The following is a 27,470-nucleotide window of genomic DNA, read 5'->3' on the forward strand; positions in this document are numbered from 1 at the left end:
AGTGCGTCCTCGCATAAACTGGTGTTAATTATAAGCGGCGCGACTGACTTAACTTTCGGCAGTTACCTCGTCTTCCTCTAACTAACCTTTTCGTTGTGTGTTCATTCTTTCATTTCATTTTCCACGTTACGTCCCGACTTTTCGCGGTTTTTTTTCTCTTTCTTTCCGCTATCCGACTTGCCATACTCGTAATAATATCTTTTTCGGTGTTTGCTCGTTACGTTCGCGTTTCTTTATTTCCTTAGAGTAGGTAGGTATAAAAGTATGGTGAGAACGTGACCTCTCTCTCTCTCTCTCTCTCTCTCTCTCTCTCTTCTCTTTTTGACATATACGTAATGTCGCTGTCCGCGATAGTTACGTCGGTATCCCATATGAAGATTGTCAGACGTTGAATTTAAAAAGATTGAATTGGATTTAAAAATACCGGAGCACATATTACGAAGATAAAGCATCAAGAGATCGTTTAATTTTTAAATGAGCTCCTGTATCTACATTTGATGGACATTAATAACGTTTAAAATTTAAACTTGCAGACCACTTTTAGAATAAATTATAAGAAATTTTAGCCTTTTAGTTTGCACATTATATCATATTATTATTATACAGCGATTCGAGTGTATCGAGCGCTTTTAAGAGATTAAAATATGTGCGTATCTTGCGACTTGATGACAAGCCCACTTGAGAAAAATGTAAGTGTCTAATCCCTCGTTATATCGAATCGGCGATATTTATTCATATTAAACGATCCAATCTATCGCGAGATCAACAAGGTCGAAGCTCTTGATATGTGACGAGGGGAGTATTCCTAAAAAGATAGTAATGATTCGGTTTCCTCCTGCTTGGTAATCGATTTCATGTGTCGCCATCCAGATCTCTCTCAGGGCGGGTATTTGTTATGCCGAACAATCCGAAGGGTCTTGTGGAGTTCCTTAATAAGAGTGATAGGCTCTCTTCATTGAATTCGTTCAGATACCTTTATCCCGCGGAATCCATGTCGAGCGAGGCACATTGAATAAATTCCTTTTCTTTACCGATTTCCTCCTTCCTTTTTTAATATTCGATTCTTCTCGGATCGGCTTGCCGACAAACATGATGATCGGAAATCGATACGAAGTAAATTATAATAACATTTTTCGTGTTAAAGTAAACGGGTCGTGGTTGTGGTAAATTTTTGAAAAAAAACAAAAATTGGATATTTTAAGAAAAATAATTATATTATTAAAATGCGACTTTGTGACAAATTGTGATGTTCTTATTGTGCCGCGAAGTAGAAAATTTTGAGATAACCAAATTTTTTGTCTCATCGTATCGAATAATACTTGATCTCGGTATTTACAGATTCTTTGGTCTAGAGTATTAGAGTTATTCAAACGTGTGTGTTTCAATTCAAAGTTCGCGATTGTCATCTTGATACGTCAACGTATCTCGATGCGATATGGAAACGATTCTACTATGGGTAATTCTTTTTTTTTTTTAGCAGAGTTCATGGTGGAGATGTATTATCGTTTCGTGTTGCAGCAGATAACCGGTGCAACAAAGGGAGCTATGCCACGGTTCGTAAAACGATTGAAAAAAAGAGTACATTCGTCATCTATGGGTTGCCGAGTCATCGACATTTTTGGACCGGCGGTGATGGGATGAAATCGAAAAGTCAAAGCGAGCGCCACAAACACGTACGAAAAACGGAAAACCGATAGATTTCCGCGATTGCAGTTTGACGCGCTTAGCCAGTTGGATATTATGAAAGTCTGTTACAATGAAAAGCCTTTTTCGTGAATTTGATATATGGTTTGCGCTGCCCAACATCATTTATTGCCGAGATTTTTGCCTAAATTGCGAAATAGATAAATTGCCATACATAATATCATAAATTATCTAGAATATTTGTTGAAAAATTGCATATAATACATTCCTATAAAAAATATGCGATAAATAGGGATCTTGTATTATTTTTGCGATATATATTATTAACAACATCAAAAAACGATAAACAACCCGTTGTACGATAAGATTTCGGTTAAGACCGAATGATATCGCGATTATATCGCGACTTTTATACGGCTGTGGCGTATTATGGATATATAAGTCGGCTCGTAAATTCGCCGGATTCGGTGTCGTAAAATCTCCGTCAATCTAGTTACGGCGGGAAAAATCCCGCTCGCATCTTTCTTCAACAATATTTTTACCCGCATGTCTTTAGTCGAGCGATAAATCGGTCGCTATACGGGATCAAGATCGTGGCGGGCAGCCTCAAGTATGCACCCGACTCGGGGGTTTCTTATGCCGAGAGAGAACGATCGTCGAACCGACAAATCGTCAATCGACGAGTCCGCAGCAACGTGACATGCGAAGCGGAAAATGGCGAAGCATTATTATTCGCGCTTGTTCTTCGGAGCGTTACGTCAATCTCGATTTAGTCGTTCTCGTGCGAGCCGAAACGAGACGGAGAGACCTATGGAAACGTTCACATATACATACACACACATTCGTCCACGTGGTCCCGTGGATGGGGAGCGTCTACACACGTACGAATTGTTGTACAAGCACGCGCATACGGGCTCCCGTGTACACATTAAAGGGCGAATATATCGGTTTTCCAGTCACGACTAATTTACCGCGCCATCGGGCGATTTATATTTCGATGGAATCTATTGCATCGACAAAAAACCAATAACCCAGGACATTCAGTTATTCCGACTGATGTATTATTATCGGCGAATAATCGCGACCGGACTGGCTCACCGCGCCTATCGCGATATTCGCGATTTCCGTCAACGCCGAGATCCCTTCGTATTCCGCATTCACGGTTGTTGCTCCGTCTTCTCTCTCTTTTACTCTTTTTTTTCTCCTGCAGTTTTCATTTTTGTATTTCCTCTTTTTACGCGCAAAATTCTTTCCAGCAACCGACAAACTTGACAGCAAACAAACTTGAACGACGTACTCTCTGAGAATTCGCATCATCAGGATTCATGACAGTGCGCTTTTGCTGTTGTGCATTCAGATGTACAAGATGCTCTCCTTCACTTTTCCTTAGCTTCTTAGCTTTAATCTTATATATTTAACTTCAAGCTAATTTCATTAAATTCAAATGAAAATTGAAGTACCATAGATAATACTTTATATAATTGTTCTTTTATGAATGAGTGAGAAAAACTTCAAAAGAAAAATTTGTAGGAAAATAAAAGGTTAAAATATTAATTAAAATTTTTCTTCTTGCTATTATATTCAGAAGGTTATATCTCAAAGTTTGTCCAAGTGCGAAATGAAAGAAAACGATTTCAATAAGAATGAAAAAGTAAGTAACGGAATAATTAGATAACGACGTAGACAGTCGATAATTGACGGATCATTCGCAATAGGATTCAATTTATATCGCTCGCGCAAAATATTTAATAAAGTTAAATATATAATGTTCAAAAATGTCCTTTCTCTTTGATTAGATAATTTTTATTTTTACGTCAATCGTATGCACGTGTAATTTTCTGTAGAAAGTTCTTCGCAAACGTTCTTCTCATACGTGTAATCTGATTGCGTCTCCATTATAAGTCGGGATTCTTCGGCTGGTTCGAATTTCCGAGTAGCATGAACCCGCAAATGTCGTGGCGGAAGATGTGACACTAGTGAGATATCGATGCCTTCGTACGAAGGGATATACCTGGGGTTAAATTCCGAAGTCGACTGCGGTGCGACTTCGCGGCGACGGAGGAAGACCAGATAATCCATCTCGAGAACCTTCAAGTTCAATCGAAAGATACGAAAGGCGACGCGTTTATTCCGCGGGCGAATATATGGTAGATATGAACTTTAGCCCCGCGTTGGCAGCGTGATGGAGCTTTAATGTCGTATAGGATCTCGGAGGAAGCCAGCAAAACTGACGCGGCACCTCTTTCTCATTTTTTTTTGCGCGCGGGAACGTCGCGAAACGAGTTCGACGTATACCTGCCACGTTAATGAAATTTGACAGTGCCGGGGACACGGTATCGTTCGTGTAAAATGGCGTAATGGGAACGCGAGACTGGTTAAGATTAAATTCTCCATTGTCTCCGCTTTTTCTCGTCACAGGGCTCTATGGGGACCTCGTGTGACTCGTAATCATCGGGGATTAATTCGGAATACGTATATTAAACGGAGAGAGAGAACTACGAGGTTTTACACGAATTACATTGATACAATGGTGTTACTCATTTTACTTTAATTCCGCGCTTTTTTCGTTATTTCGCGATGTGTGATCAAATTTCTCATTGTATGCGTATTTTTATACCTATATCCTGCTTTTGTGATATATGATCTTGTTTCATTGTATGCATATTTTTATGTTGTTTTTAGAAGATATATTTTGATGTTATTTCTATAAAATATGATATAAATGATATAACATTTTTTTCAACATATGTTGAGCGTATTGAAATTTCGATACAGAGCAAATCTTTGTATAAGTCGAGACGAAAAATAGCGCAACAACTGTGCATAAAATATGGAAATTTATTTCGCGCCGCATTGAATTCAAGAAATGATAAATAACAGCAAAAGCCGTTTTCGAAAAACGCTTTTTGCTGAATCTCTGGTAGCTGCTCCGAAACTCACGGCATGTATATCGATGATAATATAGGTCACTGTCGATGGGTTTTCACTGCGAATGAGTATCGATGTGCACTTTCTTCGTCGGATTTTACGGTTGATCGCTGTTGAAAGTGAACTTTCGATTGCAATTCTTGTCAGTTGCCTTCAACATGAGCGCACGTAAAGCTCCACTTTTTCACCCTCGTCATCGGCAAGGCACCGCACAAGTGCGTTGAGCCGATACTAACGTATATATATATATATATGCGACAAGGGTGGCGAGAAAGATGACTCCGCCAGGGGGATAAATTTTGACGGGAAATATCGGAAACTTGTTATCAATGACGTTGACTTAACTCGATTCTCGCAGGAGTGTTAACTATCTTTACCATCGTGGGTTCCTCGCGTGTGCGCGCGAGAGATCGAATCGGATTTACACGGCGGCGAAGCGGAGGTCAGCTAATGCGGCGCCGGCCGACTCGATCTCTCTTTGTTACAAGAGACCGTAAAGTAATTTCCGGGAGTAAGGCTGCGGTAATTGTTCCTCGATCATTGCTTATTGGATAGAAAATCCGTGAGAGACGGCAAATTCGGTGGGAGGGAATTATAGCGCGTACTAGAGTAATTTTCTACAGATGTTGCACCGTTTGTCGTTATTCGGTTTTCAGTGAAATTATCTGCACGTAGATATATAATATTAATTCTATTTAATTGAATTTTATTGGATGTCAGTTTCACATATCAGGCGTCAAACTGCTCAGATGCATAGATCCTATTTTTTTCTATAAATAATATTTTTCATGGAATCGAGAAACTTGAAATTTCTACTTTATATTCTCACGTAATTTTAATAATGATTTAAGCTTTGATATTTTACAAGACTCAAGTATTCCTTTTTAAACATTTCGAGTAATTGGATTTTCTATGAACATACACAAAGTAAAATTCATGTTCCGTGACGATCTATGTGATTAAAAATTTTTATTACGTGGCTGAACTTGGAAATAGAAAATTAAGTTCATCTCGCGGAGCTCTCTCGCGGTAGCACCATGATTAGACAAATCCAGAGGAAAAAAAAAGGTATCGCATAACTTAAATAGAATCGCGCACAAAAGCAGGCATCTATCCTTTGTGCTGAATATAAAGCTATCTCGAAAGTAGCCCGTTTCTTTTTTTTTCCTCTTTTTCTTCAAAGGCGTTTATCAAGTGAAGCGACGGTAATATAACGAAGAGCGGAATCGTGCGTCCGAAGGGGCGACGCTTTAAGGATCATAGGAGATTCGGCGGAAAGCCGGAGAGAAAGAATCGATAAAGAGCGTTCAACTTTGGCATTTCTCTTTGGATTGGCCGCGCCGTGCTGCTCTGGAACGAAATTATTTCATCGGTGCTGAGTCGAGAGTTCGGAGAGAGCGCATCTCGACCGTGACCACGCATTTCCGACGGATACCTACTTCCAGTCGGCGGAAAAGTCTTTCCGAAAATTATCGTTTTCTCCCGATCCAATATCAAGGCGAGATAACTCTTTCCCGTTGATCGAAGGTACCGGCTTAACAGGATGCAGGGCATTCCAGCGATTCCACTGATGTTGCAATTACGTACCGCCGTACGTAATAGCGTTTAGTTATTTCATTAATCGTTCGAATCGATACGGCCTGGTCCTCTTTCATGCAAGCGCAATGATTCTCACAACGATGCTCTCTTACCGTTTATTCGTTCGATATAATGCTCTATTGATTGGTCAAATAATTTGATTCCGATTCATGTTGCGGTATATTAAAAGGACACAATATGTGCAATATGATATTAAAATAATACTTTGATACTTTGATTTTTCGACCATAAAATTACGCGCAATATCGAGTTTATTATACTTTTTTATTCACTGAACCTACATTTTTGCAGCTATTGTTGCTATCATTGTGTAATAATAATCTGTTATCGATGCTTTATCTATACGATCAATATGTTGTATTTCAAATACATATCGAAATACTATTATATATATATACAATTTCTCTCTTTTCATGAAATTCTTTAATACAAAAAAGTTATTATTTAATTGTAATAAATTATTCTACATGAGGAGTTACACAGTAAGTCAAATTTTATATTATGGAAATTTTAATTTATTACGAACAACTTTGACTAATTAAAAAACTTTGCAGTGAATTTGATATATTTACATGGAAAATAATTTTAATATTTTATCGATCCATTTTTTACTTTAATTACATTTATGAATTTATTTAATTTAATTTAATTTTTGCAAAAAACATCTGTAAATGTGCATGATAGTTTCTTTCATTTATATGCATATAGAAACTGAATATATAACATTTTTTTTCGAATATATACATTTTTATATGTTGCAGATTTGTATCGGATTTATATTGAATAGGCGCGAGAGTATGCCATTCTGAATCTGATGTTCTCTTTCGATAGAATTTCGTGTTTCGTGTATCGTGTATTGGTGCGTAGTTCCATTGAATTTGATGTTTCTAATTCGCACTTCGCCGCGTTGAATCTCAGAAAGTCGTCCAAAAGTTAAGATTATTATCTCGCGGGTTAATCTTGTTCTACAAGAGTAGAAGTTGAAGTGTCGTCGGATTTTCTTCTTGGAACGGTTACGAATAATTTAACTATTATAGGTTTTGCCTCGCGATACGAGTATTATCTTAATAAATCATTAAACAATTTATATGCAAAATATTATATTATGCTCCAAAAGAAAAATCAATACTATTCGATTTTAAACATAATATATTTTTATGTTGATCGTTAAAATTTATTTTACAAATTATTTTACAATAAATTACCATATAAAACTATCTAAATAAAAAATTCAAGATCATTAAATATAAAATTAATACATTTTCTAATGTTATATTGATTGCTTATCTTATTAATTTTATTCTTCATTAAATTTTATTGAAAGAGATATGTGTTTAAAAATAATTACTCAAAATGTCATAGAATATAATTTCATTGAATAATTTAAATTAATATTAGTATTTTCAATTTAAACATTAATATAGATATAAATTTAACGTATAAGACGGGCAACAAGAGCCAAATCGCGGATGACAATGCGTTATCCTAACGAAACTAAATAATTTTTCGTTAGAAATAAATACCGGTGCACAAGGCACTAAATTTTTACTTGGACACGGCCAAGATTTTAAATATGAAATAATCTCATATTTTGAGATTTAATTTCAATACCCCTTTAACCCCCCTACGGAAAATAAATAAATGAATGCAAGAGAAAAATATAGATCCGAAAATCGCTGAATCGGGAATCGAACCCGAGACCTTTCGCTTGCCGGGCGACTGCTCTTCCAGCTGAGCTATTCAGATCCTTTCGATTCTATACTTTTCTCTGTTATATATATTAATGTTGGTAAACAAACGCATTTTTTAAGCCAGCGTGTATCAAATATAAGAGTTTTAACAAGGCTCTGTAATATAAATATAAGTTTAAATTTATATTTATATTACAGAGCCTTGTTAAAACTCTTATATTAATATAGGTTTTTAATAAGCCATACATGTAAAAAGTTATCGAATAAATATATATTACTCTAAAAGAGTAAAGAAATTTCGTTCGGTGATTAATTTTAATTAAATATCCGAGGAAGCATCACTAATAACGGCGCGTTTTAATTTCTTTTTCAACATCGTGAATATACAAAATTGAGAGTCCACGTCGAAAATCAAACATTCATTTGACTTGAATCGATTCGGAGAGAATACAATTCGTGCATCTTTCTATGCGGCACTTATCGATGCGGTTCTCCCGCGTACATCGAATGACACTATATACTCCCGAGTTGCATATGGCTCCCGAAATGTTTGTCGGAAATCCCTAAGCGTATTACAGCGGCCGCGATAGATAGAGGATACTCTGTACACCGACGTTGATGTAATTTTAATGAAGGAAGTGAGCTGTCGCCAAGCGGTAATTGCAAGTCAGTCCGCGTCTTGTTGGTTGGCGACACGCACAGTACCAACGAAATTTACCGATGCATCATTGACATGGGGTGAAAGAGATTCGCGACAGTGAAGGGCTTTGATGGCAGGAACAAAATGCGAATGACGCGGAGGAGAGTAAACGAGGGAAACGATGGTAGCTGAATGATAGTCTCCCTTAGAACGTATAGCTAATTTAGAGGGCCGAAATAAGCGGCGAACGCCCCGAGGGCGGCAGAGAAAAAAGGGAGATCAAAATGCAGTATGTGAACAGGAAGAAATGGGGAGCGTTGTTGAAAAAGCGGTAGAGATGGCAGGTGCAAGCGGAAAAGATAGGTAAAAAGAGAGGAAACGAGAGAGATGGAGAGAGGAAGAGAGCAGCGAGAGTTTGCCTTGTAAAAGACGGAAGAGAGAGAGAGAGAGAGAGAGAGAGAGAGAGGCAGAGTTTCGGAGTTTGAAGGACCTCACGGCGGATAGTAGTTGAGGTATCTACGGAAGCGCACGTGTCTGCATAAGTGCGTATCTATGATACGTCCGTATATGCACGTGGATACCTACACTTGTGTAAGCGCGCGTTGTGAGCTCGGCGCGCCGGGTCGAATCCGGCACGCCGTACACACCCGGTACATCGACCTGGAATGCGAATTTAATCTGCGCGCATCAAACTTCCATTCGCTTTGGGGTGGACCGACTACGCCCGTCGTCGTCGGCGGCGCGACACTCTTGCCCTCTAACTTCGAAATGAAAGGCCGTGAATATTTTCGCGCGGCTAATTTAGTCGCTCTCTACCTTTATACCTATATATATATATATATATATATATATATATATATGTACCTCGCTCGTTCGAGATTTCATTATCGATCGTATATTCCAACGGGCGTCGCCGCGGGAATCATCGCTTAATGCGAGCAATATCGCGCTCACGGCTGCTCCGTGCCGTGCATTTATCCTGTCGTTTCGCACTTTGAGATGCAAAACGAGTTTGCCTCCGCTACCGTGTCGATTAAACGCGACGCCGTGGGGGAGGAAGCGGCGAAGCATCGCGCGAAACGCGAAAAGTTAAACTATTTTCGCGGATAATTGATAATTTGCCATTGAAGCGGAGATTCGGATATGAACAAAGAGAAGCTCGAGATCATTAGCCGGAGTATTAATTACGAGCAAATTATTTAACACTTTCACACTCGCTGCTCACTCTCAAATGAGGGCGTGCATTTAAAATTATATTCTTTAATGATTATTAAGTTTAATTATCTCGTTATTCCCGGTATTCGCGCGAGTATATTATCGCTGTATAAAATGCGCCATTCGCTCTAAAAGCATTTTGAAAAAATAATGATTTTATTATTTTTTCTGACGTATAAAAATACGTGAACCGTATAGAATACTTTATGAACATCTATATAGGTATTCTCTTATCCCTGTAATTCCTTTATATACTGTATAGTACCATCATTTTTTTTTTTTTTTTTTTTATAATTTTAAATTCATAGGTTGATTACTTATTTGTGTGTAATTTTGAAATATAAGAGTTTTAACAAGGCTCTGTAATATAAATATAAATTTAACGTATAAGACATATTTTAAAATCTGAAATAATCTCATATTTGAGATTTAATTTCAATAACCCCTTTAATCCCCCCACGGAAAATAAATATTCGGGTTCGATTCCCGATTCAGCGATTTTCGGATCTATATTTTTCTCTTGCATTCATTTATTTATTTTCCGTGGGGGGGTTAAAGGGGGTATTGAAATTAAATCTCAAATATGAGATTATTTCATATTTTAAAATCTTGGCCGTGTCCAAGTAAAATTTGGTGCCTTGTGCACCGGTATTTAATTCTAACGAAAAATTATTTAGTTTCGTTAGGATAACGCATTGTCATCCGCGATTTGGCTCTTATTGCCCGTCTTATACGTTAAATTTATATTTATATTACAGAGCCTTGTTAAAACTCTTATATTGATACACGCTGGCTTAAAAATGCGTTTGTTTACCAACATTAATATATATAACAGAGAAAAGTATAGAATCGAAAGGATCTGAATAGCTCAGCTGGAAGAGCAGTCGCCCGGCAAGCGAAAGGTCTCGGGTTCGATTCCCGATTCAGCGATTTTCGGATCTATATTTTTCTCTTGCATTCATTTATTTATTTTCCGTGGGGGGGTTAAAGGGGGTATTGAAATTAAATCTCAAATATGAGATTATTTCATATTTTAAAATCTTGGCCGTGTCCAAGTAAAATTTGGTGCCTTGTGCACCGGTATTTAATTCTAACGGAAAATTATTTAGTTTCGTTAGGATAACGCATTGTCATCCGCGATTTGGCTCTTGTTGCCCGTCTTATACGTTAAATTTGTAATTTTGAAATTTATATTTATCATAAATACGAGAAAAATCTGCTGAAATATATATCATTTATTACAATATCTTCTAATTTTTAAACATTCGCGCTATTTTAATTCTAGCTGTTACGTGTTATATTGGCACGCGCGTGGTGATCGGTTACCTGTCTTTTCGCGTAGTTGCAAGATAAATAGCGATTTATTCTGCAACTTTGCTCCTTGCAGTTTTCCATTTACTTTCTTCCTCGAGAGAATCTATACTGCTAACAAGCTGTCGAGACTTAGAGCACACACTTGCGGCGAGGAATCGACGCGCGCAAAACGCTTACGAAAATCGAGTCACGACGTACCGAAAATCGAAGAGATGGACACGAGAATAAATCTTTCCCAAGTCCCGTTCTTCCTCGACGAAAACTGCATACTTATGTGTGTACATAAGGATGAACGGAAAAGTCGTCCTTCTTGTTTGTTTGTCTTTTCTTCCTGTCCTCCATTCCCGATGCAACCGGAGCAAGAATTTCGTCTCGAAATATTTTTGGATGGCAGCCATTGATGTCTACGATTTCTTAAGAAGATTTGCCGCGTTGGAGATTCGAGAGTGTCGTGCAATTGTATATTTATTTCCCTTTCTTTTGTCTCAACTAGCGAAACGCGATCTCTTCTGCATCTTGGCTGAGCTCTTACACACGATGCGTGTGTATGCGTGTGTGTATATATGTGTGTGAGGACGTATGCCAAGAATATATTATCCCCTGCTGTTTGACGACTTTCTGCAGCGCAGTTTTTTACGCTTCGATTCACAACGTTTGCGAAAGAACAAAGTGCGAATGTAATTTGCAATATTTTATTAATAAGAAGGCAAGAAATAGAGAAAGGGAGAAAAAGAGAGGAACAATTTTTAACAAGAATCATTATTATCTCGAGGATAAAATGTATAAAAGCGAAAAGAATTGGAAAGACGAAAAAATTCTATTATATTAATCTGTTAACACAGAGAAAAAGCAGTATTATACATTTTTCTAAATTGCTAATTGAAAATTTGGAGAAATTTAATCCGTATTATTTTTAGCGCTTTGACTAATTAATTTCTATATATATATATATATAATTGTATATATAATCTCGTCTAAAGAGAACTCGAGTAAGAATCGGAATTAGTAACCGCTGGTTGGAAATTCTGGGAATACTATTTCAAGACTTCTGTACTATACAAATATCTGCGTGTCTGATGAGACTTGTACTAGTCTTAACATCCTCACTTTCATTAATTTCTGTTTCACAGAATGATAGCGCGAGCGCGGAAATATTAAATAAGATAAATGATCCGTTAAAAAGGTAATGTATATGTCAGATCGGATATGAAAGAGATTTAATTTGGCGTAAGAGAATCGCGTTCTTCCCCGGGATTTAATTCCAAGCAGAAATTAATGTAGTGCGAACGCCCTTTTCACTTCCCTTCGCAGGAATGTGTGGCACCAGGCGACTCGATATTGGCGACCATTGTCTTTTCATCCCTCCTGTCCGCGTACTTGCAAATTGTACGGAAAACGTAATTACACCGGTAACATTAATTAGAAGTACGGTTAAATTATCTTCGAACCCAATCTATATCTTCACACAGTGGATAGTTTCTCTCTCTCTCTCTCTCTCTCTCTCTCTCTTCTCCTTTCTTTCTTTCTTTCACCCTGTGATACACAGTCGTGATTATTTTTGTAACGATGCTATTTTTCCGTGCGCCGCATCATGAAAATCTACGAGAAGATACCAGCGCACGCAAGGCACCTTTCTATAAATTGCAGTTACAACGGACGTAATTCCATCGTATTTAATAACATTATTCGAGAAAAAAAGAAACGCAAAGGAAGCAACAGTACAGTAAATATATAATCAAAGTCTTTGAAATTCTTTCTTGAAAAATTGTCTTATATTAATTAAAGATTATAGCGATATTGGATATCAGTTATTTCCTGCAGTTTGCAGTCACGACCGTTCGGCTATCTTTACTGTGCATCTCGAATGATTTATGCATTTTCATAATTATCCGTATTTTCAAGAATGTCAGGAGACTGAGATATGAATCGTGCCCTGTGCGCGGAACATCTGGCGAATCTAGGTTAATCGCGTTTCAGTGAAAAGTGCGGCAACGATCACGCATAATGGCTTAAATACAGTCGTGCGTAATGGAAATATAATTTCGCGCTAAAGGGGCTGGCGAACTGAAAAAAAAGTAGCGCTGAAACGCCTCACGTCCTGATAATTTAATGGCGCCGTTCAATTTACTGCACATTTTGCGTCGCAGCTGCCGGTATTTTTTATCTATCGTGATATTTCATTTTTGAACATTATTCTCGGGGAATAAGCGCAGCTGCGACTATCACAGTTCGTGGTGACTGTCTCTCATCAAGCTGAATCAATCAAAAGTACTATATAGTCATTAAGGAATGTGATATTCAAATTAGATCATATTCTAGATATTAAGTTCCAGAAAATATTATAATAAGTTATCACTAAGGCTTTTACGACAGTATAAATATCGAGCTATAGTGAGCTTTTTTTAACTCTGAAACTATTTTTTATATATCGTACGATATATTGTAGAGGCATCTTAGAAAGCAGCACAATACTTAAATTTTAAAATAAAATAAACAAGAATCTTGAACTAATTTAAATCTTAATCAATAATTTTTTTTTCATAAATCTTAAATATTGAAATATTTTATATATATTATAAATACTTTAAGTATTTCTCGAAATTAAATTAATATTTTGTATTTACACAATTACGTAAAATTACTGGCATAAGAAAAAAATAAGCAATCAGTCTTACACATAAAAACTAATGAATTACGTAAATTGGAAATTGCTCGTTCACCTCAGGGTTGCTCCGCCATCGCTCGATGCTTTTCTATTCTCTCTCTCTCTCTCTCTCTCTCTCTCTCTCTCTCTCTTACCCTTGTCCGGTTGTTCCTTCATAGCACTCACTTGTGACACTTACTTGCGTTAATTATGATCGCGCGCATACTTTACACGACACTGCCGACTTTAATCATACATGGCACACGACTTTATTATATTGTAACAAGAGAACAAGAGCACTCACGTGTCTTAATAATTGTAAAGAATAATTGAATTTTAAACGATAATACCACGACAATACGGAGCGTCTCGCTGTGCGAACAACAAGATGACTAGGTGTACACAATAGCACGCTTTACATAAAATTCCAAACATAATATAACATTTATTTTGTGTTACCATGAAGTACTTCATGTATTGTAGAATAAATTGATAAATTCTTTATTTTGAGTTTTAATCAATTTGATTAACAAACGATTAATACTCAACGATTAGTATTTTTACTTGATTCTGTGCGATTCGTTTATTATTGCATTCTCTCATTCAAAAACAAATTACGTTTAAATCAACGAGAAAGCAAGATACATTCGAATGAAAGTAATCATGAAAAGAATTTAATTACCCGTTGGTAAAGGAACGTTTTTGGATTCACGTTCTGATTAATCATATGATGTTTTTTTTACTTTTATAGCTTATAGCAAATCGAATTTTTGAAATATCCCGTATAATAATAATCATATATAACTATATCTATATACATACAATATAACTATAATTTATTCATATAATTAATCGTAATAAAATAATATAATAATTTAGAATTTGTATCTCTTGTCATTTTGATTTCTATTTGAAATGCATAATAGTTGAGCAAAATAATTGCTTTAATAAATAGCCTCAGTACACTTATGAATTATCAATCACGAAAGTTAATGAATCACGCGGGTTGAATCGATTCTCTACAAATAATTATCAGTTTGTTTAACAATGCTGCTTGAATTCTGCTTGAATATACATATATATTATAACATATATGAATTATGCTTATTTTTTAATCATTTGATTTTGCGATTCGTGTATTATTGTACGTTCTCCGTTTAAAAATTGATTAGTAAATTATCTAAATCGGTAAAAAATTTGAAGCGTGATGTTTATTTTCTGACGTTCTGTGATGTGTCTTGAGATCAGCTCAACTCGCAACTGTATCGAATTGTATGCAATATTAGGATCAAATTGCTTTTATTGTTCTCCAATTTTTTGATCATTTATGATGAAACATCACGAGTACGAAATTAATCGATACTTGTGTCGAGCGGCGTTTAATTAATTATTTAATCAGAATCCAATAACTGTGCAAACAGTCAGGAAACTATATTTGCGAATATTCCACACACAGTACGGATTTTTATGTTTAATGCGTACTATTTGTTAACAGCAGATAAATGTCACGGCACATAAATTCTTTTGTTTTCTCATTACGGTGTAATAAAGTCGCGCAAAATGATTAACATTGCCGTGCAAAAGTACCACACAATCATAGTATTTTGCTAATTAGTGCTCGCGCGACCGTAATTAACGTGAGTGAGTGTCACAAGTGAATGCCACGAAGGAGCAGTCAGACAAGAATGAACAAGAGAGAAGAGCAAAAGAGGAAACATCGAGTGATGCTACTCTGAATTGAGCAATTTTTAAGTTACATAATTCATTATTTGCTATTTATAAAATTGATCGATTATTTTCATTCTTAATCATAATTTTTTATTTATAATTGTGTAATATAAAATATCACCTTTAAACATTTTAAATTTGAAAAATACTTAATATATATATATATGTATTTGTAATAATTATATTATCATTATTATTATTATATCCTGCGCGCAATTAAAATTTACATCCCTTAAATAAGTATTTATTAAAGATAATTATATAAAGTGATAAATATAAGGCCAACTTATCGAGCTGAATATTCGAGATGTTCAGTCAACTACCATTTATTACATGTATAAATTATAAAACTACAGTCATTATATTAAAACTAACGCAAATTACAATCATTCTATAAACGTTTCGACCGCACGCGGTCTTCTTCAGTATAATTATTGAAATATAAATTCTTACAATTCACATAATATCGAAATTTAATTATAGTTATTCAGAATCAAGAGTTTTTGAGTAATTAACGCGTGTTTCAATCCGTCCTGTCCAACAATGTTCGCCTCGATATGATCCCTGATTTTGTTCAGATCTCGGATAGTTTCATCGTTAATATGCGAGAAATTAACCCGTTCCGTAGGCGCTATCATCGTTCTTCTTGATAATTTTGCTACTTATTAACAGTTATTAAGGATGACACATAACAAACCAACAATACAGAAAGACAGCTCATTTTAAACTCTGGGAGTTTAAAATGAAAAACTCTTGATTCTGAATAACTATAATTAAATTTCGATATTATGTGAATTGTAAGAATTTATATTTCAATAATTATACTGAAGAAGACCGCGTGCGGTCGAAACGTTTATAGAATGATTGTAATTTGCGTTAGTTTTAATATAATGACTGTAGTTTTATAATTTATACATGTAATAAATGGTAGTTGACTGAACATCTCGAATATTCAGCTCGATAAGTTGGCCTTATATTTATCACTTTGTTTTCAATATACGAGCGACAATTGTATTGATAATTATATAATTTTCTCTCTAAAAGTATTTTTTGTTAAATACTTGTTTTTATAAATCATAAGGATTCTTGAAATTCTGTTTAGACAAATAATCTTAATAATCTTATATAAACATGTATACATATAATATATATATATATATGTATAAAATATTTTAATGCTTATAAAATTTATAATTATTTAAGATATTTATACAAGAAATAGATTTTTAATTTATATCACAATTTATAAAAGTTTATATCTAAACGAAACGTTTTTTTAAAATTAATTTTATTTGTTAAATTTTATTTCAAAGATAAGTAGATAGCTTAATTGTTGCTATTAATTATTTTTAATTATATATTTTATAATATTTATTATTATTTTATGCAGAATATATATAAATGGATGGACAAAAATATTTTTATAATATATAATTTTATTATAATATAATATATATATCTTAATTTGTTATTGATCTAAATTAAATACTCGATTCCAAATTAATCGGATATACCATAAATAAAAAGAGTGGGGATATAATTCTCCGATCTTTCCTATTTATGGCATCACTTGCTGTCATTTCTGTTACATTAACATTGACAGTATTACGACATGATGCGACAGATAGGAGATGGGAGAGCAGATCTGTGCACGATGCATCAAGCGCTTCGTTTGTATTGCTAGTATCGTGACACTGGACCGGATTGTTGTTTACATCGTCGCATAATTGCCCACTCCATTTACGTATTGGTGTGTTGTGCAATAACCAATTAACGTATGAGCTCGCTCATAAACAGAATGGAATACACGCATTTCTCGGGCTCGCGTGCAACAACGTGATATTAGCGTGATTCAAATAACAATTCATATACATAGGTTATTTGCTGCCATGTGCTGATCCTTAGCAATCGTGCACCATTTAAAAGATTGTTTCAACCACGTATGATCTTATTATATGACGTAAAATTGCAGGTCCGCACGGTATAAAAAATCTTTTGAGAAATATATATATTTTTTCAAATATATATATTATTTCTCTTTTTCAAATATTTCTATGTAAAATGTCATATCTAAATAACAAATATAAAATAACTTTGTGTATTTATATGATGTATCTTGATCTAATTCGCTCATTATGCATCTAATGAGAAAAATAAAATTATGATAATTTCTTGCAATTAATAATAATAATGAAAGAAATTTAAATTAACAATAAAAAATGTATCAAACTAATTAAATATCATATATTTTGAAGCATTTGGCGAGAATTCATCCGAAAATAAATGATTAAACTGGAATTCAGGAATTCCCTTTTATATAACTTATTATTATGCGCGCATGTGCATACTATTCGTGATTGCTGGCGGAAATATTCACTGAGAGGCATCCTATCTTACTTGTCGGATAAAACAAATAAGATAAGATGGGATAAGACAAGAACTAACAGGATTGGCTTAAGACTATCGCAATCCCGCAATCACTTGCGGTAGATTCCGCCGCTTAGGGAGTTTCCGTCGAACAGGTCGTCGCTAGAAGTGCACATACTAAAGAGCTTCGATCGTTGAAAATTTAACCGAACATTATTAAACTGTTTTCTCGACTGTTTCAACGGTTTCTCGATGATGCATCGGGCGGAATTGAAATATCTCTCGTGCAAAATGTTTCACAATTTCTAAACTTGTTCTAAATTAGCGAACGTATATAGAAGGCTTTTCGGTAGGAACTGTAATACGCATACCCGAAACTCATTGAAATTGAAGAGAAATAGTTTTGAACATTTCCCGGTAAATGTTACGTTCACGAAACAGGAAACAGCTTTTCGCGCTATTGTACACGCTGCGATGAGTGCGTCTGACTCGCGCATCATCTCATCACTGCTTCATCACGTAACATAAAGTGCGTTCGCGGAATACGTGTACCGTCATCGGTACGATGGATGCGTATTAAGCCGCTGTGTTGCGTGTTATGATACAATATGTAGATATGTGAGCGAAGGTTAACGACGCCGGCGTGAATTTTAATTGCCGATACTCTGCAACCGAGTCTAGTCCTTCTATATATGCGAGATTGCAATATTAACGGTGCCGTCACTCACGTCGCCATGCACGGAACGAGATAGTCTGCCCTTACATGCCATAAGGAATGATAATGATAACGGTTATAGCAATGGTCGTTGAGTTAACTAAGGTCGTCGTCTTGTTCGGCGCTATTAGATGTCTCCGATAGCTGATTACAGCGTCCTTTTCCGTCTCTCACATCTCTGCCATTATATCGAGTCTTAATCATAATTAATCCGCGTAAAGTGTTGGCGCTATCAGCGCTCGGCTAGAAATTTATTTTCTTCTTAAGTTTAACTTAAGACGGTCTCTACAATTTGCGGATCAAATTTTCGGAATTTCTTCATTTAATTTTTACGTATCGCGTGACGCAGAAAATATTTGAACAGTTGAAATGTGCGCATGTAAAATATACGTATCGAGATAGAAACACATACATCAGCAGGATGCGCACATAGAATTATACAATGGATTTTTTGTTTTGAATTGTAAATAATTGAAATCGGGCTTTACATAGTGATTATATGAAGCATCAACGTGTAATCCTTCGAAAGAATATCACATTCGCATTTTTTCGCAGGCCTTAGAAAAACAAACAATGTTCATTTTGAAAAATATTATACGTACTTATATTTAATGTTAAACATTGCATCTTTGTCATAGGATCTATTAATCTCTGTTAGAGACGTCAATCTCTCGAGACACGGGTCAATATTTGGTGATATTAAATATCCTAGAGAATTATTCTATTACACTTTTATCTCTCTCTCTCTCTCTCTCTCTCTCTCTCTCTATATATATATATATATATATATTATATAAAAAGTTTATTGTTCTCTCTACTCTAATGAATATATCCTCGAGCCAACAATACAAATAAAATCTATTTTACGGCATAAATGATATTGTTGTTAAACGCGAGAATACAAGTGTAGAAAGCCAACAATGGAATGCTGTAGGGGTTCATAACAATGCAGGAATTATAATACGCGTACTTATTAAATTAATATATCATACGTTAAAGGTATTTTCAGCACATTATGACACACCATAATGGCATATTCATATTCTCAAGCTGAGGGGAATTTGTGTGATCATGCTCATTATAATTTTCACGTACCGTTACAATGATATAATTTTGAAAATGATGCCTCCCCGAAATGCTCGATGATTGCATTGCTCGCTGATGTATCATTGAACTTCCGTCGAATATAGGATAATTTGATCGGTCAGTGATAAACGGTCGTGACGCTAATTGGTTCGCAATAGCAAATGAATGGGCTCGTGTTTCGTATTTCTATGTTCACTTGATTGTAAAAGTTTCAAATTATTCATTTAATATACATATTTGGTATTAGCCTATATAAAATTTATTGTTCCATAAATATTTCATTTTGTTCTATACAATGTTTAGAGAAACTCAGAACTTTTAAATGAGAAGATAAATTATACGTATAAGATTTAGCATGCACTCTATATAAGTCTCTCGAAATGACACGTATCTAACTATCTGTCGGTGTATCTTGAACCTCCGTAGAATACGAATTGATAGGTCAGTGATAAACGTTGGCGAAGCTAGTCTCGCCAAGTCTCGCAATAGCGGAAGCACCTCGCTATTAATCCGATGATAAATGCACGTTGGCATTATCGGACACGTGTATGTATATGGAGAACGTCGAGAGCGTCAAATTAGAAACAGCGGTTGCTAATCGTGATGGATTAGCTTCTAGGGCGAGTAACGTTCCATTCTGCCTTCCACGATTCAATTAAGCGTCTGTCGCGCGAATAATTTGTTAAGTAATTATGATTGTCGATTTACCCGCGCATCGTATTTCGATATGAAACGATCGAAAGCGGGGTCAACAATCCCAATATTATATGTATATATAATATTATATATGTACATATTATATACATATTCGTGATAGGTTCTACAACGCGAGGAAACGCGCTCGTAACTCATCGCGACGCGAAATCATATATGATTTCGATTGTGGATAAGCGAAATGCATCTTCGATTGATGATGCTCGTTCGATCGATTATATGCTCCTGAAGCGTCTTCGCAAGGGTAAAATAGACGATCGAGGAGGAAAGGAAGAGAACGACATAAAATTATATTCAATGATTCAATTTATTGTGCCAAGAATGTCCGTTCCTGCCTTATCTCTCTCGCGGGTTAAGCTTGTCTAACTTGTTAAGTAGTTATTTCTCGAACCGACGGCACGTTAAATTATTATGCTAATAGTGCCGTCACGACTCGCAGCGGCGCGACATATCGCCGCGTTGCTTTTTAATAGAATAAAAATTGAAAGAAGTAAAAAGGTTCGAATATATATTTTGTGCAAATTTATCACACGACATATTAATATTTGCCATTATATTATTATTTGGATGGAAAAAAGGGTACACGGAAATCATGATTCTGAAGTTACTGTTTTTCGCAGTGTTTCGCATAATACTGCGCGCGAAAACATTTTCTTATTATACTGGCACGCGACTCCATATACACTGGTTTTCTCTCTTTCTCATAATGAGATGTACAACGGTACGTTATATTATTCTCATCAGTCTATTTTCCTTTGCGTGTCTTTGAATAAACAAAGAATTACGATATTGATTTTTTGCATTCTGGCTTGATATCAATCATATATTCCGTATCGATAAGTTTAGCGTGAGACAAACTATATGATAATATATTATTTTAATAAATAGTGCCGATATGCATTGTTTCTATTTGCTGTATGCTTGATATACTTTATTATTGATAAATTTGAACTTTTTGTTATTTAAATTATGTAAAAACTTTAAATTATGTATATACATACACCTAATTAAACTTTTGCTTTCTTCTCCCTCTTTCGTTATCTTATATACGAATATAGTGATATAATATCAACGCTAACGTCAAGAAAAGTAAGTTTTGTCTGTCATTAAATTTAATACGCTTAATCGCAAATTTTACTCTTATTTTTTACTAAAGCTGCTAAAGCAATTCATATCGGCTATGTCGCCATTGTCCGAACTGGCGGTACCAATTTATTACGCCAATTTATTGCTTTGTCACGACGTTTAATTAAAAGTGCAAATGGTTGGTATCATCAAGGCTCATCAGGCCGGTCTAGTTCGTCGCACTTTTGTATGCCGGAATCCATTTTTGTCCGAGAACTTTTTTGTCAGGTTACACTCGTGGTCAGTCTTTTTCGCGTAATTAATTAATGAATTTCGAATGCCGGCGCGCATGAATCAGACGGAGGACAAAAATTTTCACGTAATTGGCTTTAATTCGATCATCCTGTAACCTTCCTTTTACTTTTTTTTTAGTCGCGCAATCAGTCGCTTACTGTTCACGCTCTACTTTGCTAAAATCGGAATACGCAAAGCGTAAATTACCGAAAGAGCGATTAATTTGTCCGATCTGAGCGAATGAAAAACAAAAAACTACGAGAGAGGAAAACGTAAATAAATTGGCAGCGGAAAAAAGAAAAGATTACACACGATTCCTTTTTATTTGTTAATTTTTTTCTACCCGAACAGTTTATCGCCAATTTCGGATCGCTTACGTTTGCATTTTAACTGATTTAGAGTTGTGGTGTTAACATTCTCGAATGTAAATATAGAACTTTGTTCTCCTATTGTACTAACGATTATAATGACTTTTACTGTGATTTTCTTTCAAAGCTCGTATTTTTTTTAAATTCGAACGTACAGCATTTTTGTGTCAATCTATCGAAAAATATTTTTTTTATTTTCGCAGATTACTTTCACAATTTCTTTATTTAAAGCTAAAAAGGAATTTTGTACAAATTATATAGACAAGCTATCGACATGCGAGTACAAATATTGCATCGCGTAATTTAAATCTTTAAAATTTTTTTATAAAATAAAATTATATTTTTACAAAATTTGCAAAAAAATCGGTAAAATATGCAAATAATGAGAAAACAAATATTTGTTGTGAAATTTCTCAGTGGAGACGACTTATTAGCCGTTAACTTTTCAACTTTCCTCGTCTTGTCGCGCTTCTTTTTTTTCTTACCGAAGTTTTCCCGCAGTGAAGAGCCGCACGAATCCTAAGGGAATTTTCTGCTTTTGCTGTCGGCGATAACCATGTTAATGCAATTTCTTGATGGTTTACGGAAACGGTCCATATCCTCTCACTTCTAGCGTGCCAAGTCGGCAGTCTTGCGTGTTCGTGCCTCCCTTATCGTGACTGTTTTTTGCCACTTTTTGCCGCTTTTCCTTTCGTCCATCTCTACCGTGATTCTTTTTCTTCGTTCCACCACGTATTACATTTTGGACAATTTCGCCTCTCGTTCATCAATCTTTTTACTACAACAAATCAATGGTATCGATTTTTCGAGCGTAAATAAAAACTATATTTAGAACCTTGGTTAGCTTTGGAGTAGTGCAATATGGAACTTGCTTATGTCTTCATCAAAATAAATTGCCCTCGATAAATTGATGCGTAACAATTTATTTTTATTTTCGCCATCTTGCAAATTGACTTTCATGTTAAACGAACCGTTGATTCATTTTCTCTCGCTATTTCGAGGCATGTTATATTGCGGTTTGAATGCATAACGTCTTGTTTCATTGCACACTAGATCTCTTTAACTGGACCAAACTTCGCCAATAGAAACTCACGTTAACCGAGTCTGACCTAAGACTTGTGCTAAATCGGAACTTAAACTAGCAATTCAAGTTACGTTGTTGATGGAACTAGAAGTTTAATACAAAGTATACTATTATGCTTCGAGAGTCTCTTGTGTGTGACGATTGACAAGAGTTTTAAAAAAATTGTTCATGTAACAAGTCACGTTTTTATATTATCACAGAAATGCATCGGAGTGGAATAGTGAATGCTTCAATTATATTTCAATTAGAATGCGCTGACAATTCATTTTTAGGATACTTCAATATCGCCAGATTTTTCACCGTAGATCCTACGATTTGTATTCTTCAGTCGTTCTTGTTACGTGACTTTAATTGGACGAAACTGGTCGCTTGGAGATAACTAACATGAATGTAACGAACGGTAGCTATCATCACTGGTTACGGATTTTGATGCATCCAGTTATTGAAAGCGTGCTTGAATTGCAGAAATCGTTAACGAGATGGCCCAATGCTTTCCGATTTTTACTATGCGTATACAAATTTTTACGAAGTAAATTGATGGCACACTGTTTGTTTTACATACATATATATATATATATATATATATATATATATACATACGCACATATAAACAACAAGTTGCAACATCTTAGAAGTAGATTCTTATCGATTTATTTGATTACATTTATTAATGGATTTAATAAATTATGTGTTATATAAAAAAGATTATTTTCAAGATATTTATCAAACATGAAATATTTATCAGAGAAACGAAAAATATCCAGGCACACAAAACCAAATTTATAAAAAATGTATTATAATACTTGTAGTATTATAATTATGTATTAAAAGTATGTTAAAATTATATTATTGATACTAAAAAAATATTTTATTTCTATACTAAAAAATATGTATACTTATGTTATGATAATGACAAAAATATTCAATAATGACAAACAAATAAGATGCAAATGTATTTCGAATATTATTTGTATAAATACTTGAACAAATCTGAATAAATTGCACATGTAAGTGACAGTTTTATGAAATAACGAGACATTTTTGGAAAGCAAGGCTTTTAGATTCTACTAAAAGTAATTTGATGCCTCGTAGCCGAGTGGATTAAGTATCGGAATGGCGATCTGCAGCTTTTCCCTGTTCCTCTTTGTCTTCTTCTTCTTCTTCTTCTTCTTCTTCTTTCCGGAACACAATTCAACGAACTCTAGGAGTAATAGATAGTTTCAGTTCGGTATAAACTTTCATCGGATAAGATGTCCAGGGCTTTACGATAAGACCTGCTTCAAGATATTCGCGCGGTTGTCCTTAATACTCTTGGGGAGAGGTATTAATTCTTCAATTATTGAAATAGAATACTCGAGAGGTGGTAGTAAACTATTCAGTATATCAATGCAAATTATATATTATACTACAGGAGTATAATTCTTGTGAAAGTTCTGAGATATTCTGTTATTACTATTAATGCATTAGAAACAACAGAACAGCAGAACCTCTACTATATATTATATACATTGTTATATTAACTTAATTAGGAAAAGTTGAAATTATATTGAGATAAATGTGTTACTTTTCAATTATTTATATTTTACATAAAAATTATTTAACAAATTTCTCTTATATTTTAACTTCCGATTTAAAATTTAATTATTATTTTATTTATATACACGTACAACATATTAATTTACATTGAATTATATTAATTTCAATTAGAATTACAATATGTTTATTTTAAATAGAAGAATTTTTGATTGTGTTCATCTTTTTTGTACATTACTTGAAATAATTATATTTACATAGGTATATTATTATTATATATATGTATATGTACATAATATGTATATATTGGGTTGTTCAAAAAGTCATTGCGTTTTTTTCCAATAGATAGCGCTGTCCACATTTATTTGTATCTGAGCGTGCCATGAATGTCAAATGTTTATGCACATTTTGTTGTTGACACTTAACCTAAAAACCAAAAAAAAAGTTGACGCAATTTAGTCGAGTTTTGTGCTTGCAATTGTAGTTTAAACATGGAGAATTTTGAAGAGCATATTCGCCATATTTTGCTTTATTACTTTAAAAAAGGGAAGAAAGCAACTGAAGCAAGGGAAGAGTTGCGTCAAGTTTACGGCAGAAATGTCATTGAAAAACGTCAGTGCCAGAACTGGTTCGCCCGATTCCGTGGTGGTGATTTTTCGGTTAAAGACGCTCATCGCTCCGGTAGGCCTTCCGAGATTGACGACGATAAAATCAAGGCATTGGTGCAAGCAAATAAGCATTCAACGGTTCGGGAGCTTGCTACCGCTCTAAAAGTGTCCATTGGAAGTGTTCATGGACATTTGAAATCGCTTGGTTTCGTGAAGAAGCTCGATATTTGGGTACCGCATGAGTTGAAAGAAATTCATCTGACAAAGCGTATGAACGTCTGCGATCAACTCACCAAACGCGAAGAAAACGATCCGTTCTTGAAGCGTATGATCACGGGCGACGAAAAATGGATTGTCTACAACAATGTGAGCCGAAAAAGGAGTTGGAGTAAGCGAGATGAAGCACCGGAAAGGCAAGCAAAGGCGGACATCCACCAAAAGAAGGTGATGCTGTTAATCTGGTGGGATTGGAAGGGACCAGTCTTCTATGAGCTGCTTCCACAGAATAAAACGATCAATTCCGATGTCTACTGTGAGCAGCTACAGAAATTAAGTGATGCCATCGCACAGAAACGTCCCGAGCTGATCAATCGTAAGGGTGTGGTGTTTCACCACGACGATGCGAGACCACACACAAGTTTGGTCACTCGGCAAAAATTATTGCAGCTTGGTTGGGATGTGTTGCCACATCCACCATATAGCCCAGACCTTGCGCCATCAGACTTCCATCTATTTCGCTCCTTGCAAAACTCCTTGAACGGTAAAACGTTTGCTTCTGAAGACCTCATCAAACAGCACCTTGACAAGTTTCTCGCAGAGAAAGATAGGAAGTTTTATGAACGCGGTATTATGAAATTGCCCGAGAGATGGCAAAAGGTCATTGAACAAAACGGCCAATATATTATTGATTAATGTTCATTACGTATATTAAATAAACGCACCTGAAAATCAAATGAAAAAAACGCAATAACTTTTTGAACAACCCAATACATATATATTTTTTATTTTATTTTTTTTTTGCGTTTATAACTGCTTGTACTGCTGATGTAATGCTGAAAATGTAACGATAATTCGAATAAGCGAGGCGATAAAGTATGAAATGTCGGAGCAAGTAGTCTGAATCAAGGCTTCTGCCGGCCATGTGTCACGCGATGTTAAGTAGTGGAACCGCACGTGCGGCACGTGCGACACGTCAGACACGTGCGACCCATACCGCATAGCCGTAGCCGAGTTTTAATTTCGACGACGAACCGAGTGGACCGAATGGCGGCTACTGCCCTACGTCGCGTCGTTACATTCCCGTGCTTGTTTGATTAACGTCAATTTCACGGCGATCGCAATTACGTTTTCGTCTTATATCTTACCACCTGCAGCTCTGCAGGTTTCTGTTATACATCGGTCTCGCGGAAGAGGCGGAATTACGGACGACCTAATTTACGGGTGGAAACACTTATAAGCCGGTTCCTGCAATTTGCCAATCCCTTTGGAGTGGCTAATCCGCTCACGCGCGTCTACTTTCGTGACTTCTCTCTCGTTTCTTTTTCCTTCTTCTCTCTTTTCCTTTCCTTCCTTATTCCGTAAAATTGTATTTAGCTTTCAGCGAGACTTCTCAAACTCGTCGCATTTTCTCAAAAAATTATGACATTCTTGAAAAATGCTATAAAAATTTATGCAAAAATACATTAGAAAATTGTACAGAAATAATATCTTGTGATATTTGAAAGAATAAAAGTTTATTATATTTTTATCGTATTTTTTTTTTTCACAACTGAAGTAACATTTTAAATAACAGTAAACGTTTAAAAGAAGCTCACGTATTCTCAGTTTAAGAAATCTCATTTACACAAACTGATAAAAAGCTGTTTTAACATATTATATAACGAATAAATCTTTATATATTTTTGCTCTTGAAGAAAGAAATGCTTTCAAATATTACATACTTTGATCTGATGCAAGATTAATTCAATTAAAATCCTCGTAAACTTTGACATAGGCAGTTGTAAAAGTTAAAATGTTTCTGCGAAACACAAGAAAGTAGGATGCAGAAACATTTTCGTAGAGATAAAGCGTAGAGATAAGGCCGATGTAGCAGGTTAATAATTATTTTTATACTGATGACGAGAAGGCTAAGATTGCTTCGTGTAAACGTGTACTCGTGTAAAGTGAATGAGTCAATGTTAACTCGCTTTGAAGGTATGAAAGTTTAAAAGCATCTTCTAGATTGAGGCTTAGC

The 27,470-nt window shown here is 35.2% G+C and overlaps 1 long non-coding RNA gene across 1 annotated transcript in view; it reads left to right on the forward strand.

Moving 5' to 3' along the window:
• Window positions 1-27,470, forward strand: part of LOC146721459 (uncharacterized) — a 226,235-nt gene that overhangs the window by 71,172 nt on the left and 127,593 nt on the right. The gene's annotated exons all lie outside the window — the stretch shown is intronic.

The sequence above is a fragment of the Nylanderia fulva genome, unplaced genomic scaffold, assembly GCF_048542155.1.
Source record: "Nylanderia fulva isolate GAGA-0341 unplaced genomic scaffold, ASM4854215v1 Scaffold47, whole genome shotgun sequence".
NCBI classification, from domain to species: Eukaryota; Metazoa; Arthropoda; class Insecta; order Hymenoptera; family Formicidae; genus Nylanderia; species Nylanderia fulva.